The sequence below is a fragment of the Myxine glutinosa genome, chromosome 7 (genome assembly GCF_964187855.1).
Source record: "Myxine glutinosa chromosome 7, kmMyxGlut1.1, whole genome shotgun sequence".
NCBI classification, from domain to species: domain Eukaryota; kingdom Metazoa; phylum Chordata; class Myxini; order Myxiniformes; family Myxinidae; genus Myxine; species Myxine glutinosa.
This window is the reverse complement of record NC_136267.1, coordinates 171,823,622-171,837,479: the sequence shown is the minus strand read 5'-3', so window position 1 is coordinate 171,837,479 and position 13,858 is coordinate 171,823,622. Positions and strand designations below refer to the sequence as shown.

General features: G+C 48.4%; 1 protein-coding gene across 1 annotated transcript in view; it reads right to left on the bottom strand.

Annotated features, from left to right (window-relative positions):
- LOC137431839 (uncharacterized) overlaps positions 1–13,858 on the bottom strand; it is a 327,221-nt gene that overhangs the window by 205,404 nt on the left and 107,959 nt on the right. The window lies entirely within an intron of this gene.

Sequence of the window (13,858 nt, the reverse complement as noted above, 5' to 3'; positions counted from 1 at the left end):
ATGCGCCCCCATGACGCCGACCCTGCTTACGGCGTCGCAACGAGGCACAGCCCTCTGTCTTTGACGAGCCCTCTGACGTTGAGCGCTTCTCTGGTGCTTCAGCTGACGCAATCCTGGACGAGTTAGAGGCACGTAGGAGTGGTCAATAAGACTCCACCCAAGCCTCGGAACCTACCCAACCACCTAAGCCCCTCATCGTTCCCAAAAAGGTAAATAAAATGGTAAAAAAGTACTTTTTCAACCATTTTATTTTTATTTACATATTGTGATTCTTGTTTTAATGTTTCTTTATATTATGGTAGAAACACTTGGTAAAAAAGTGGCAAAAATAGGTTAAATATGTGGTCAACTTGGGGGTCCTGGCACCAATTAGAATTATTACCATACGTTCTTCAGTTCGGCTATCGCGATTTCGGCTAACGCGCACCGATAGCGGCACCAATTAGGCGCGATAGCCGAGGGTTGAGTGTATATATATATATATATATATATATATATATAAATATATATATATATATATATATATATATATAGGAATTCAATTGATTTTTGAATTTGGTCGGTATTGTTGCCATAATATTGAACCTGTTGTATATATATACTGAGCGACGGCTCGTATCTCGGAAAACTCGTAAGTTGGTGCACTCGTAAGTCAAGGTTTCACTGTGTGTATATATGTGTGTATGTGTGTATGTGTGTATGTATATATGTATGTATATATATATATATATATATATATATATATATATATATATATATATGAAACACCGACATGACAGGTTATAGCTGGGTCGGGATTCAAATATATATTAACAATTCAAATTCAAATATATATATATACTAACAAGTGCGAAAAATGGTTTTTCAACACTAACACAAGTGCGAAAAGTGGTTTAGTAGTAGTTTATATATATATATATATATATATATATATATACAGTCATCCCTCGCTATATCGCGGTTCACTTTTCGCGGCTTCGGTACATCGCGGGTTTTTCTCGCTAGTATATGTAAAATTATATCGCCGATTTTTCGCTATATCGCGGGATTTTGCGGTATAAATGTATTTTTATATACTATTATTTTAAATATTTTTGTGGTAAAATAAGCATTTTCTAGCCTAAAAAATTAAAAAACGTAAAGAAATAAGAAAAATACAGTATTTAAAACATATTACAAGAAATAAAATACTGTACATAGTGTACAGTAGAAGGGTAGACAAAGAGTCGTGCGTATGGAAAACGCCAGTACATTCATCATCGTCATCACCTTCATCGTCATCAGTACTGCACAGCTAATTCATCATCATCTTCATCACGCAAGTTGTAGTATTGAAGAGCCGGCCGGGGCTCTTGCTTGATACGGACGAAATGACGGGCAAGACACAAACTCGTCCGAGAAGATATTTATTCTCAAAACCAACTCGGGAACACTGAAAAGCCCATTTATCGGGCTGCATTATAAAGCACAACCAGAAACCGAAAGCCACGCCTCTCAAGCGTGGCGTGCTTCGGTGGTCACGTGATCAACAGGTGTAGCTGATTATACCCGCAAAGCGCGGCACGCTTTAGCGGTCACGTGACCAGCCACTCTCGCGCCGGGAATCCCCGCCGGTGACGTCACCGGCTGGAGCAAGGAGATTCTGATGCTGGTCTTGCTTGGGGAACCCATGGGTAGCTACAGTATCTTCAATGGTGAGTACCCATTAGAATTTTATATGTTGTTAAAATTACGTATGTTTAAGAGTGTAAAAAGTGTTTAAGAGTATAGGAAGTGTTTATAAGAGTATGGGAAAGGTTAATAAGAGTGTGGGGAGTTCATAATGCTTTAAAATATATATAAAAAAATAAAATAAATATGGTCGCTACTTCGCGGATTTTCGTCTATCGCGGGGGGTTCTGGAACGTAACCCCCGCGATAAACGAGGGATCACTGTATATATATATATATATATATATATTGTCGCGTAACCGTGGTTAACACCACAGTTACGGATGACCGATTTGCGAGACTTTAACTCCCGAGGCGAACACTCAATGGCGGACTCAAGTTCAACACCAACGCGCGGAATAGCGGGACACAGCGAAGGCTCCGCAACCTTATCTATTAAATTCAAACACCCAGGAAAACTGCGTTCAGATATTATGTACAAAAAGTAATATAAGGGTTTATTAGGAAAAGTAAAGCCAGTGAAAAAGCCCGCCGGTAAATCTAATAACTCTAATAAACCTAAATCGGGACGTCCCCACACGACTGACAGCAAACACAAACGAGGGAGATTAATCACGAAAATAACACGTCCCGTCGTTCAAAATATACGCGGAGATCGGGCTTATCTGTCTTTGTCGTCTTGTATTGTTGGTGTCCAGCACCGCTCCTTCCGGCCCGATCGCACACCACGAGGCCCCTCGCTCCAGGCACCACGCGTCCGACGCAGGCCAGCGGCTCCACTTGACCAGGGACAGGAAGGACTCCTTTCAACTCCACTCGACTCGACGCGGGAGTGCTGGCAGCCAAGTGCCAACGAACTGCTCAGTGCCAACTGGGTGTGCTCTCGTGTGTCTCCTGCGACTCCCTACAACCCGAACTGCACTCGAACTGCGACTGGAATGGCGTGTCCTCTCCAACTCTCCACCACCGCTCAACTCTCTGGTGCCTGCCTGCGTCTCCCAGTGCCTGCCACGAACTCAACTCAACTCCTGAAATGGCGTCCGACCGTCGCCTATATTGGTGGCCGATGACGTCACATTGCGCACTCCTCAGCCAATCAAAGCCTCCCGCGACTCCTGACATCTCCCCCGTTACGCGACCCTGCGGTCCTGGCATAACACGTGCCGGCCAGGTTTGTAGGCCTTTGGAGGTGTACACGGTGGCGGCCAATTATGGCGGTGTTTTTGACCTGGTTTCCTGTCAATTTAATACGAAGTCCTTGTCAGGGAAAGGGGATTATTTAATGTTGCGCTAAGGACCTAACTAATGTTTATGTGGTTTGCAGTGCCATAAAGGACAAAGGTTTGATTACTAGGTGATACTCACAGGGGCGTTACCTTTAATCCCTCACTATTTAACACTCGAATCTCCAGGTAGATCCACACTCATACATCTTACCCCGACAACCGCCTGAACATCAATAACTTATTACATGTAGAGTCCCTGTCACGACAGCCGAATACCTACCTATTCAGATCTACCTAGCTCTAGATGTTGCATTACCAAATTCATAACACAGCCCCCCCCCCCTGGAACCGTAGCTCCTGCAAGGTTCACCGCAGGGCTACCATTCCAGCCTTAACACTTACTGTCACACACTTAATTAACCTATGAAATAAATCAGGAAGGGCTGTGGGAAGTGAGTCGGACTACCTACCTACACTTCCTTAACATGCTGAACCCCTTAACCATCATGCAAGTATGTACATCTTCTTCGTTGTTCCTGTGGAGGGAGGAAACAACAACACACAACACTAACTTAACCACAAAACTTAACCATCTTTCCAAAACTCAAAACTCTAACCTTTGTACATACCCCGGTCTACAGACCGCGTCCCCCGGTGGATGCCACAAGACTCAACCTTACCTGCGGGCCATCCCCAATGCATCCCCCTAAATTTCCACGGGCCCTGTCCAGATGTTACAGGTGAGTGACACGGCTCGGTGGATTTCGCCCACATTCATGCTACACAGACCCCTTAACCACTCATTCTCATTCCATAGGTCATCAAGGCATTTCAAAAATCAATAAGGTTCTTATTTCAATACACCCCCTGCAGGACCATGGCATTGATGTCATTCACGTGTGTGTGCATTCCTCAACTAGGCAGCGGGGAGGTACCGCACAAAAAGATGGTGGGGGGCACATCAGGCTGTGGTGCCCGCAGTCCCAAAAACAAGTCAACCGACTTACAAGTTCATTGCCCCCCCCCCTTTACCTCTTGGCCCCATGACAGCCCAACAGCCCCTTTCCGCCGTTACCTCGCCGGTGAGGGTCTCCACACACACCAGGCTCATTTGCCTCCTGCTTTCGCGCAGCAACACGGGTCACCGGGGGACTTCCTCACCCCGCGGCGCCCAACCAGACCCTCCACCGACGAGCTCCAATTTCCAGTTACCACCGGCTGCCAGGGGTAATTGCCGCAGAGGGGGGCCCGCAGGCATCGCTCCTCAGAGCTTGCTCTGTACCTGCGGACACACACACCTTCCCCACCCATGGTCCCCAAAACACACTTCCTCCCCCGCTGCCATTCAATTCTCCACACAACTCAGCACAATTCAGTACAATTCATAGATGGTGTAAAAGGTGTTACAAGGCTTGCCATGGCCTGCCAATGTGAAATCCCATTCACAGTTCGAATCATTGAATCCTTACACATTTCCATTAGCACATTTCCAAAAAGCACAATTATCGCCCCTCATTATCTCCAATAATCATCACTCACTCTCCAGGTTCCACTCTCACGACCACATCAAAACACCTAACCACAATACAAAAACATACGCCACCCACAAGACACTGTGGCTCCCATTCCATCCCCTCACCGGCCATGTCATCACTCTCACCCGCCTCCCAACTCCAAATTACATGTCCCCAATTTCCCAAAGCAAATCCTGAAGCCTGGGACAGTACTCCTCAAAACACTCACCTCAAGTGCAGGTAGTTGCAGGTTGGTCAGGTTCAAGAGTGCCATCCACCACACCTAATTTCCCCCTCACCCTTCCAATCCACTCCGGAGCCTCCCGACCCATGTAGGAGCTCAATCTATCCCCGTGAACTATCTGTGGAAGGGCATGCGGGCCCATCTGAATTTTGAACACCACATCAGTCACCTGCCGAAGCACCACCCCAGGGCCCCCCCAAGGCGAAGCGAGCCTTGGGCACACCCCCCTCCCCCTCCGGGGCCAGCAGAGCCAAACAAGGTCTCCAGGAAGGAAACGAGGCGCGCGAGCCCGAGCGTCACACCGCGCCCTCATCCGCGAAGAAGCCAAGCCAACCTGCCTCCTCGCAAACTCACGAGCCCCCTCCACGCTCGCCCTCAAATTGGCTGCACAGCTCCCCACAGCTGGCCCACCCGGTTCCCCTGGTGACGGCCCCACCAACAAATCTGTGGGGACTCGCATCTCCCCACCGAACATCAACAAGGCGGGGGTGCACCGAGTGGTCGCATGCTGGGCGGTCCGGTATGCCATCAATATAAAGGGAAGGTGCTCGTCCCAATCCTGCCGGCCTTCAGATGTAAAGAGGGCCAATTGTGTCAACAGTGTCCGGCCGAACCTCTCTACCATCCCATCCGACCGAGGCCTCAGGGGAGTCGTCCGGGTCCCATGAATCTGGAGGAGCTCGCACACCGACCGCAGGAGGGCAGACTCAAAGCTCCGGCCCCGGTCAGTGCGCAGCCCCCCCGGGACGCCAAATCGGGAGAAGAATCCCTCAACCAGAACTTGAGCTACCAGCCGGGCCCCCCGGCCGGGCAATGGGTAGGCCCCCGGCCACCCGGCGAAGCAATCCACCGCCACCATAATGCACCGACTCCCTCGGCGGGCGGCTGGCAGGGGCCCCACCACATCCACCGCCACCCGCCCGAGCGGCGCCCCGACACCGCACACCCGGAGCGGGGCCCCGCGCGCCCGCGGGGGTCCCCTCCCACCGCGGCAGAGGTCGCAGGATCCCACCCAACCCCGAATGTCTCTGCCCGAATTCACCCAGTAGAACCTCCGTCGCAACTTGGACAAAGTCTTGGCCACGCCCAAACGTACCGTCTCCGTACCGTCTCCTACCGTACCGTCTCCGACCTTGTGGTTTTGTTTTTCTCTCAGCGATTTGTCGAATGCGCTGAAATTATTTTCGTTCTCTGTTTCGTCCCAGTCGTTCACCCCGTACCTCCTTGTTTAATATCTGTACTCACAAAAAAAAAAAAAAACCCCAAAAAAATATTTCCTTCCCAGGTCTTATTCGTTTATTTGTTGTTCTTTTTGTTCGTTCGTTCTTCGTTCGCGATCACGCGGTTAGAAATGTATAATCTCTCCCCTGAACAACTATTTTCTCTCATATATTATAACACCCTTTTCTTCTTTTCCTACAAAAGGATGCTTTCGTCTTGCTCACCAAATCTATTGTTACATATTTATGGGAAGGTATGCGAATTACTATTCAGGTCTTTGCTTATCAATGTGTAGTCGATTAAGGGTTGTTGTGGTTGGAGGGTCAGAAGCCCTTCTGGAAAAAGAGACCGGAAACGGAAGTAGAAAAGACACGAGGTCGAGAGAAGCGACGAGGATTCTTCTTCCTCGCCCTGCTCCGACGAGAGGTGGGATCGATATTGAGCCGTGTGGAAAAGCGGCGTTCCCAAGCCGTCTGGCGAGAGGAGTTACCGGGACGGGTACCTGCCCGGTGGACACGTCAAGCTGCCGTGGGGCCGTGCACCGACCCAGCGTCTGGCACCGTTCGCGGCACCGTCTACAAAGACGCGTACGGGTCGCACGTTGGGGCCTAACACGCGTTGCAAGCGGCGTGTGGCTTTTGCCTGCTGTACAGTACCCGCTTCGCATGGCCAAGAGGGGGCTGCAACCTTGGTTCCCGGTACGATACATGCCCGGTGGAAAAACGTCCACCCGGGGTTCGTTCAACCGCCCGAGTGCGGCGAAGCCGACCATCATCTTGGTCAGGAGGGGCCCAGAGACATTGTGAGGGACAGAGACCAAAGCGGGTCGTGAGTACAAAAGGGGACACACGTATGTAAGATGGCCATCTTAATCATCTTGGGGATTGATTGTTGAGTGTGAATTGTGGATGGTGGATTGCTCGGGGAATATATCCTGGATTGTATCATTGAAATTGTTTGGTATCATTACCATTGAAATATATCATTGAAAATCAGTTTTCTCTTGGGTGGAATTCCTAGGGATTGCGTTGCGAAAGCGCATATATAATACCACTGTCTGGCGAAGTTCCTCTCACGGTCCGGGGGTCACCGAGACCAGGTAGTCACCGAGGGGACCACGTAACACTATTCATTCCAAAAAAAATATATAATACCATCTCTTACAGTTCCTCCTTTCTACATTCCCTAAACTATCCAGAACTCCACCCCTCCTCCAGTGTCCTCAAACGTATTTTTGACTCGAAGGTCTCAAACTCATTTTGCAAAAAATGTTCGTTTCCCATGAATCGTACACTTTTCAAAATCCAATCTCACCCCTCCCCTCCAAATCCTCCCCATCACCCATCCCTTTCAAATCTCCCCCCTTGCCCCTTCCCTCCCCTCCCTCCTAAACTCCCCCCACACCCCTCCCCTCCGAGACTCTCCCTCGCTCCTCCCCTCCGAGACTCCCCTCTCACCCCTCCTCCTCAAAGCATCCTCCCTGCTTCTTCCCCCTTCCAACTTTCACCTTCATCTCACCAAACCTTCTGCCTCGCTCTTCCCCCTCCTCAAATAACACCTCACTGTGCCTCACCCAATCTCCATCAAACCTTTTGTCCGCCCCATTCTTCCCTTTCTCCAAGCTATTCTGGAATCTCTGAAATCTCTGACACACCTTCAACAGCTCTCCCTACCTCTTCCTCCTCTTCCACATCTTACCCTACCCCTCCCCCCCCCCCCCTGTTCTGGACCCGATGCTCCCCCTTCCTCTTCATTAACGGTATGGACCTCAAACATCCGGGGCCTTCGCTCAAACTTGACTGACCTCTCCACACAGGTTGCTTCTGACAAAACAGATGTGATCTGCTTAACAGAAACTTTCCTCCTCAATGATGTCTCTGATGCCTTGGTATCTCTCCCAGGTTACTCCCTCCTCCGGTATGATAGACCTGAGCCTCGTCCTGGAGGTGGGGTTGCTATCTTTATAAAAAACTCTCTTCCTCACTCGCCCTCCACTGCCCTCTCTCCACCTCACCCCCAGGAATATCTTTGGCTACGGCTTCCCCTTCGATCCCACCTTTTGTTCATATGTGTGTTGTACCGTCCACCAAACAGCGATGACTCCATCTACATCTCACTGTCTGATAATATGGACCAACTTCTATCTACCCATCCCAACTCTCTCTTCCTCATATGTGGTGATTTCAATTGTCACCATGCCAGTTGGCTGGGTGTGGGTACCTCTCTCACCAGCCATGGCTCTTCAGCAAAGGACTTCTGCGACTCACTGGGACTGACACAATCTGTCAATTTCCCGACCCGGATCTCAGTCAACGGAGCATCTTCTCTTCTGGATTTGGTTATGACAAACTTCCCTGAAAATGTCTGCTGCTCTTCTTCTGCTCCAATCGGCTCATCTGATCATGTGCTTGTCAAAGTGGACATCTCTCTGACCATTCTCAGAGAGCCTCCTCAGCGTCGACGAGTCTGGCATTTCACTCAGGCCAACTGGCACGGTCTTCAAGCAGCCATCAATCATCTGGACTGGTCTCCCATCTCTACCGCCTCTGACATCAACTCATCCTGGGAATTCTTTCAAAGTAAATTGCTCTCTCTCATGCACAGATTTATCCCATCTCGTCTTCAGTTGTCATACCCTTCCACCCGTTCATGGTACACGGAATCTTGTGGTGAGACTGTTGCCCTGAAACAACTTGCTTTCGTCTCCTGGAAAGCAAATCCAACGGAAGGAAATCTCATTTCCTTTCACAAAGCCCGAAACAAGTGTGTGTCCACCCTCAGGAGAGCCAGGAAACAATATCTCATCATTCTCAAGACAGAACTCTCTTATCTGTCTCCCTCTTCCAAATCCTGGTGGCGTCTGGTCAAATCTGTTTCTGGTGTTTGTTCCCCCTCCATCCCCTCCCTCACCTCAAACGGCTTAACGGCTGACTCCGCACGTGAAAAAGCTGAATGCCTCAACTCTATGTTTGCCTCTAAATCTTGTGTCCCAAACCCATCCCTCTCTGTACCCACCGTACCCAGTCGTACCCAGCTGCTCCTGGACTCTGTGTCCTTTCCTCCTGACAAGGTGGAAAAGTTTCTGTCAACCCTCGACTCTGATTCTGCAACTGGTCCTGACGGCATCAGCCCACGGGTCCTAAAATCATGTTCTTCTGCTCTTTCACTCCCTCTTTCTGTTCTCTTCACCCTCTCTTTTGCTCAAGGTCATCTGCCATCTGCTTGGAAATCAGCCAACATCACCGCTTTGCACAAAAAAGGTGCAAAAACAGATCCCAGCAACTACAGACCAATCAACCTTCTCCCAATTATCAGCAAAGTCATGGAATCCATCATTGCTTCAGATATTAAATCTTTCCTCTTCTCCAATGGCTTGATCTCTGATCATCAATTTGGTTTCAGACCTGGTCACTCTACTCTGGACATGCTGCTTCTGCTTTCTCAACAATGGATGGAGGTCCTCAACGCCAAACAGGAAATTAGAGCAGTCTCCCTTGACATTTCACGTGCCTTCGATACGGTCTGGCACCCTGCTCTGCTCACAAAACACTCTCCTCCTTTGGTATCCATGGAAATCTCCACGCATGGCTGGCGGACTTCCTCTCTGGTCGTAGTCAACGTGTGGCCCTGAATGGGTTTCTCTCATCTCCTCTTCCTGTTCAGGCTGGAGTTCCCCAAGGTAGTGTTCTGGGCCCTGTGCTTTTTCTGGTCTTCATCAATGATCTCTCTGACTCTCTTGAAAATCCTCTCTATCTCTTTGCTGACGACTCTACTCTCTGTCGCTCCATTCCTCATCCCTCAGATCGGCAGTCTGCAGCCTCCTCACTCTCTGCAGACCTAGACAAAATCACAGACTGGTCAAACAAGTGGAACATGTCTTTCAATCCTGACAAATCTCACACTCTTACAATGTCTCTCCGAAAGGACCGACTGGACAACCCTCCCATCTACTTTCTCAACAATCCTCTCCAAGAAGTTCTGTCGCTCAAGCTTTTGGGTCTCACTATCTGCCATGATCTTTCTTGGGAAAACCACATTCCCAAGCTGGCCTCCAAAGCCAGTCGCCGACTGGGCATCCTCCGTCGTGCGAAGTCCTTCCTTGGCACACCTGAGCTCCTCACCACATACAAGGCTTTCATCCGCAGCTCAATGGAATACTGTTCCCCCCTCTGGGCTGGTGCTCCTGCCTCACACCTTGCTCGGCTTCACGCTGTTGAGGCCAAAGCTTTCAGAATCATTGGAATCTCCTGCGATGTAGTCAACACCGAGGGCCTTTCACTCACTCACCGCAGGCAGGTTGGTGGTCTTTCTGTCTTCTACCGACTCCTCTCCGGCCTTGCTCCCCCAGCTCTCTCTGTGCTCTGTCCCCCCAATATTCCTTCAGGTCGCACAAGATCTGCCTGCAATCCTCTTATGGTTAAACTGCCAAAGTCTAGGCTCTCTGCTCACCTTCACTCTTTCATTCCCCTTTTCTCCCGCCTCTGGAACAAACTCCCCCACTCCCTTCAATCCCACTCCTCCCTCCAGGTCTTTAAAACAGCTGTTCACCACCATCTCTTATCTTCCCCCATCGAAAACCTTGATCTTTTCTACCCCCGGTAATTCACCCCAGAGTCCTTGCAGTGTTCATATGTTTTATTCCTCTCCCACCTCCCCCCAAGTCCTCCCGATGTCCCTGCTCTCAAATGTTGTGTTTGTGTCCTTCCCCCTCTTCCCCCTCTCTTTTGTGTCCTTCCCCCTCTCTCCCCATCTTGTCTGCCGCTCCCCTTGTTTTTTGTGTTTTGTGTGTCGGTTTGTCTTGTTGTGTGATTAATGTTAGCTCTTTCACGAGCCTCGATCTTGTATACAAAAAAAAACAAAAAAAAAACCTAGTTGGCCCCTGCTGGCCATAATTAAACAAAAAAAGTGGACGCTTTCGTGCCCTTTTTGTGTTTTTGTTATCTCTCAAATAGGCAGCAAGTCAAGAAGACACCCAGAACATCGACCCCAGCAGAACATCGTCTGTGCAGCGAGGACGCCAGTGTGACTTTTTGAACTGTATAACTGTGCACTGGATGGTGCTTTGTGTTTTTTTATTGGGCGCTTTATGGTGGTGCTTTTGGTGCTCTGAGATTGCACTGCAATATCAATTGTGCGTCTCGGAGCACCCATGGGTATGGTGTACCGGTGCAGTGCAGTGCATGACCTTTCCTCTTTCCAAAAACTTTGCTTTTGTTTCCCAAAAGAACAGGTCCTGGGTTTAGTTTTGTAAATACCAAATAGTGTGACTTTGTAAATAATGCTCCACACCGTCAATGTGTAGGTTTGAGAATTAATTCCGTGATTCGGTTATCCTGTGGGCGTGAATCTGTTAGATAGAATGCAACGCAGCAGGCGGGACATACTTAATTGTTTTAAAACTGTCGCACTCAGGGTAAGGTTAATAGTAGAGGGTTACTACACATGAGTGTCACATTAAGTTAAAGTTTTTGTCGGCACGAGACGCGCCTGGAGGAGAGACGGGTGCTGTGTTACGGTTTTTAGAACCTTCACTTTGTATAATAATAATTCTTGTAAATATCCCCCTTTGTAAAGGTCGCACCCTAGTTAGGTCATATTGCAACACGTAGGACACCATAGATTCTTCTTTAGTTATTTCATTAGTATGTGTTTCAGGTAAGGATCTGTTTCCAATAGTTGAATCTGTGTTGTATTAATCAAATAACCTAGCCCCCTTCTCCAATTCCCATTCCATCCATATTGCGGGGTAAACTGCCCTCCACAACATATTGCGCTTCTCTGCCAGCTGCAGCGCCCTTCTCAAGACGCCATTACGCACGTGGTCAAGTGGGAGAAGAAGGGAGGAGCGGCCCAGAACATAGGCGTGGCCCCATCAACGCGTCACGAGGGGAGGTACGAATGAACCCTCGTGACCAATCCGGGCCGAGGCGTGTTCACCGGTAGGCGGAGCAAAGCGGACGCGGCTTAATACGCAAAGCTTGCAATAAAAGCGCGAGCGCAAAGCCTTTTCACGGCAGAGAGCAGATGCGGGGGAGATCGGCGGATGCGAGAGAACAGCGCAGTGGCAGCGAATACAAGAACATTGCGCGGAGTATCGTTTGGGACGATCGTTTTGGATACGAACTGCCATGGTTCTGAGAGCGTTCGGCACGCTATACGTATGCGCATTCCAGCCCCTTGCATTTGTAAGGCCCGGTCGAGCGCCAACGACGCCAGCTGCCCACCATTCTTCGCGGCGGACCCGGAGCCTGGAACCATCTGCCTGGACCTTCCTCCCCTACCAGCTACCATTCCGTGTGAGTCTGTTTGTATTGTCATGGGCGTGTTATATAAGAGTGCATAAGGTTGCCCTATGTCCTTTTGTTTCCTCTTCTGTATATTCCCTTCTTTCGTTTCCTCTTTTAGATAGTGAATAAACCATATTTGTTCTTCCTTTACCCTTCTTATTCTTTGGTTCCTCTCATCCGGTCGCTTTAGTCTTTTCCCCATTGAGTACCTGTGGCACGATTTGGCCAACCGCTCAGAATCGGGTTAGTTTTATTGCTAACGGCTCGAGCCGCGGGCTGCCATCCGCTCGGCAAATAACATCTTGTCCACGGTCTCGAACGAGGTCGCTCACCTGCCTCTCCGGAGGGAGCTGGGCAGCTTCAGGACTCACGTCGGTCAGTCATAGACAGGGCGATTAATCCCCCCTTGGTAATGGAAAAAGGGCCGACGTTGAGATCCGCAACAATATATATATATATACATACATATATATGTGTGCGTGTATGTATGTATACATGTGTGCGTGTATGTATGTATACATGTGTGCGTGTATGTATGTATACGTGTGTGTGTGTGTGTGTGTGTGTGTGTGTGTGTGTGTGTGTGTGTGTGTGTGTGTGTGTGTGTGTGTGTGTGTGTGTGTGTGTGTGTGTGTGTGTGCGCGTGCCTGTGTACAATACCACTCAAAAGTTTAGGTACACCCAACATAATGTGTTTAATATGCAAAATGATTGAAGCAATTTTTGGAAATAGGTCGAAAAATGCAATACTAAATCCGAACTGAAACGCGAAGTTAATGTCATTAATGTTTCATCTCTGGAGCAAAAACTGTTTACAAATACTCTGCTCTGTGTGGAATGAATCTTGTGCTTCATTTCTTCATCACGTGCAATGTCAATTATTGCCAGGCGTTGCAAAACATGTTTACAGAAAGGCCAGGCATACAATATGAGTGTTTTTGTGTTTCAGATTGCATGAACATGGGTGCCAAAGCTCAGCTAATGCCAGAAAAAAAGACAGGCAATTGTAACTTTGAGAAAAGCAGGCCTTGAAACAGTTGCAATGCTGGAGCTGTTTAGCTGGACTCTAATTTTGGTGCTTGCTGTAAGACATCTGTTGTGCAGACTGGTGACTCGGATTACTTGTCCTGCGATTCTGTTGTGATTCTTGGTCGACCAGGTTTTCTCTGCATTTTTACCAGTTTTGTTATGTCGTTTAATGTTTAATGGCACAAGCAACTGCATTTACTGACACTTGTAAATTTTTTGCAATTTGTCTCAAGAATTGGCCTTCTTTTCTCTTCACTATAGGAGGCCCTCCACCTGCATAATTTTTTAATAATAATAATAATAATACATTTATTTTATATAGGGCTTTTCAAGAATCCCAAAGACGCTTTGGCAGAGTACAAAAAACAAGTGCAAAAAGACAATTATGACAATTATTACGTCATGGGTCACGTGGTACAGGCGCCATCTTGGAAAAACATAAAAATTTTGCACCTCTATATCTCCAAAGCATCATGGGAAAAAATGAAACGTGGCTCATTGAAAGAACTCTGCATGGGGAAGAAGTGTTGTTAACAATGACATCATTGGTGCCTTAATTATGACGTCATAATTTGACAAGTACAATGCTTCGGAAGATCAGTTTGAAATTTATTGATCATGATCTACGCAACAATATTGTTGAAGGTAAATTTATGATGTCATCGG